Genomic DNA, 4,097 nt, shown 5'->3' on the forward strand with positions numbered 1-4,097 from the left:
ATTCTAGCCAAGACACTATTTTGGGTTCCTTGATTTCAAGGTGTTCTGTGCTCCTGTCTGCTTCCTGATCTGAGGGAAAATGTGTTCCCGACACGGACCTTACAGAGGAAGGGCAATTGGAGTTTGCATCTGATCTTCCTGGACCCCTTGCTGGGAGATAGCCTTTGGCTATCATGCATATCCTTATTTTAATAATGTTGCTATAGTGTATCTTTTTTGGAAACAAACTGTAAATTTATAAGCATTGTCATTTCAGGCTTTAAGTCTTCCTTAGCAACTGGACCCTGTCTAACTGCCATTGTTATCACAGCAAGGCAGGCTTAAAGTGTAATAATCGCATGGCCTCACAAGGTAAGTGGGAAAATGTTCCAAATGTAGAATAGGTTTCAGCCCAGAGAGAAGCACTTGGGAAACAGTTTTGTAAAGACTTTATTTATGAGAGCCTCAGAAATTTCCTAGTTGCCACCTCTCCTCTTATATTGCTTGACACATCTTTAGATTTGACAACTATTAACAGAATCCTACATCCCATCTGGTTGCCTTTAATATTTCCAAGCCAGTAAGCTTTTGTCATTTTTATAATGAAATCTAAACGATGAAATGTGTTGGCTCTGGGCTGAATTTTTTTACTTGTCTGAAAAGCCAAATATTGAGAACAGTTTGCAACAAATGACACATTTCTCATTTCAATTTTTCACATAGTATAGGATAGTACCATCATTTTACCTTCTTGTTGACTATCTGAGGTGCCCACTGGATTTGCATGGTTTTTGTAAAGCACTATCCCCTCCCAATAAAAGACACGAGCTCCTCCTGCATGGAAACATGTCTTTCATTTTGCAATTGTTTCTTAAAGCTCTGCTTGTGAATGTTTTATGTACATTATAATAAAGAGCAAAGTATTGGACATTTTTTAATATATTGTTTTTTAATAATATTTATTTTCTTTAAAAAACAAAAATACAAACTAAGATTTTGTACAGGATTTGAATAGTAATTATGCTTATATTTTTACCTGATTAATGTATTTGTAATATTACTAGTAATGCAGTAGTAATAATTTTCTACTAATCATTGTAAGCTAGCCAAAGACATGTTTTAATTTATAAAATTTCCAAATATTAAATCCGTTAAGTTGAGACAAAACATCAATCCACTCCACCTCACCTGCTATTTCTGATATAATGCCCCTGGGGAAGAGAGCAGTGGAATTCTAGCCCCACTTGGATGGACAGCATCTCGCAGGAGAAGCAGCAAGATCAATGAAAGGAGAGTGGCCACAGCGTACTGCTTTCTTGTCCAGATGATGATTTGGGTCACAACTTAATGCCTCTCCACTGCCTTCATCAAATAAAACCAAGCAACCTAATATGGGGACCCAAAAGCAGCACTAGTCCAAGAAAGACAGTTAACATCGCCTCCTTCTCCAGCCACATCTCATGCCTTTGGGACCTGAAGGGTCAAATTAGGGTGGAAGCAATCGGGCTATTTCTACTTTTTCCCATTTTTGCTGGTAAACAGGCCCCCTTCCTTCTTTTCAATTGTTAAAGCTATTTAATTTAGCTGAACCATGAGGGTGCAAGCTAGAAAATTGAAATAGGCTATCTATAAATTAAGAGAGCCCAGAAGCTATACCCAGCACATTTCAAACTGTTACTCTAAATGAAGTTCTTACTATAAAATATTTCTATTTTATTAAATTATAAAGGATGATGTCTACCTTGCAGAAAGTGAATGGATCCTGGCATCGTTTACTAACTTAAAATGTATGATAAAGTCATCAAGACAGTCCTGATTATAGGTAAGTATAAAAGTTTGTATAAAAATGCCTTCAAAATAATTGCAGAAATCTTTCATCCATAACTTCATCTTTGTTCAACAGAAATAGTCACTCAGAAAATAACCCTTCTCTATGACTTTCCTGCAGCATTACAGAAATACAAAGCTTAATTGATAGGATTCGAAGTCACCAAATATAGATATTCTTAGTGGAAGGCATTTCTTCAATTACCGTATTTAGCTTACTAACCTTTGTCACTGAGCATAAATGTAAAAAGAAAACACAGCGGAAATTAGCAAACTGAAAAATTAGCTCTAACTTTGGATTGGACCAATCTGAGTGTAAATCCCAGCTTATATGTACATGAGTAAGTTACCTGAGTCTTCTGAACTTCAGTTTTCTCAAATAAACAAATAAAAATAATACTGTGATTATTTAAAGAATTTAAGCAATATCTAATATGTAGCCCACAACACTGGGCATATTAAAATAATTGCTGATACTGCTAAGGTTATTATTAGGGTTTATCTGAATTTTAGGCATATCTCTGCATTTTTCCTCACTAGGCCTCAGTTTGCTCACGTATCAAATGCCAGCTTGATTTAGAGGTATAATCATGGTTCTAGCCAGCATTGACATTCTTTGAATCAATGACATTTTTCTATTATTAAAACTCGATAGGACAGAGGTCATTTATTTTTTTAACTGTGACTTGAGCTTTTCTGTGTTCTGCGAAGGCAGGGTTGTGGTATTGCTTCCCTGAGTTCACAGGCATCTTATTTCAGCTCTTAGAATACCTCTAATTAAGAAAGGCTGGAATGGTCAGTGTGACCGTTAAAGACATTCACATTTAAGATTCAATAGGGAAAAGATAAATATGCTCAATTATTCATCAAACATTAGTATTATGATGGCTTCAAAGAGGATATTCACATTTTGTACATTTTTCTATAAACTAATATGATTTTAAATCACACAAGTCCTATTGGGGTATATTCGGTTGTAGATAAGCATATAAAGGGCACATAGTGGATTTATTACTGTTGGAATTTCAAAACTAGTAAAAATAATCAATAATGTTGGAGAAAGTGCCTAAATATTTGGGTGGAGGAGACATTAATAATTGTCAAGTTCCTACCACATACCATACAAAAAGAAATTTCATGTGGATTAATGATTTAAATATTTTGGTAAGAAAAAAAAAAAAGACTCCCGAAAAGAGAGAAGTATAATTTTAGGTTTTACAATGAGAAAGTCTTTTCTTAACATATTACCAAAATCAAATAATAAAGAATAAGACTACCAAATTTGACCACCATTATAAATAAAATTACTCTATGGTAGAAGATACTCTCAAAAAAGTTTAAAAAGACATGACAAATTGTGAGAATATGTTTCAAGTACCAAACAAGAAGTCAGTACCATTTTGCGTAAGGTTGTGACAGCATTTGGAAGACATCACTCTCACGAACTCAGAGATATCCTAATTCAGTGCCAACCCAAACTACTCCTGTCTCCACACAGAATTTCTAAGGAACCCTTACTCAAGGAACCAAAGAGAATTTAAATCAAACTACCATTTATTAACCCCTAACATTTATGCAAGGAATTAATACTCCAACTGCACTAAAAGTTGCTTTAGAACACAAGCTTTGGTTTCAGAGTCTCACAGAGCCTCTTACTCTTCCTGTCCTCACCTTTTAACCTCACCTCCCTTCCTACGTAAATTATGAAGAGCATTCTCACGAATACATAGAAGCAAGACAACCAAGGTTTAATAGTATTCGTAACTTGGTTGATCAATTCCTCCTACACGGAATTCAAGCAGAAATGGCAACAAAATTGATTATCTTGGCCTCAGTGTCTAAAAATAGAAGTTTTAAAAAGAGAAAGGAGCATGGGTCTCTATGCTTACAAGATAACTTTAATCCTACCTATGATTAACTGTAGTCCAGTGATTACAAACTCTGAGTAGATAATATTAACAAATGTTTCCTCCTTGGAGAGAAATGGGTGACAAAAATAGACAACACTAGTTAAGACATGATAATTCTCTGTGGTATGAGAAGTACTAAGCTTAAATCTAGGAATCTATTTTGAGAAATATATAGGCATTTCTGTTCTCACTAAATTCTGAGGCTACTCTTAATCAGAAAGTATAGTTACTTTAGAAAATGGCCCTAGAACTAGAAACCTGTCTCCACCATGATTATCCATGTGACCACGAATGTATATCTTAAATCATTAAGCTCATCTGCTCACCTGTTAAGTTGAAATACTTACCTCTTTGTGTTTGTAGCAAGCATTAAATGAGATG

Source organism: Aotus nancymaae, unplaced genomic scaffold, assembly GCF_030222135.1.
Source record: "Aotus nancymaae isolate 86718 unplaced genomic scaffold, 86718_ANA_hifiasm-v0.15.2.pri h1tg000003l, whole genome shotgun sequence".
Taxonomy (NCBI): Eukaryota; Metazoa; Chordata; class Mammalia; order Primates; family Aotidae; genus Aotus; species Aotus nancymaae.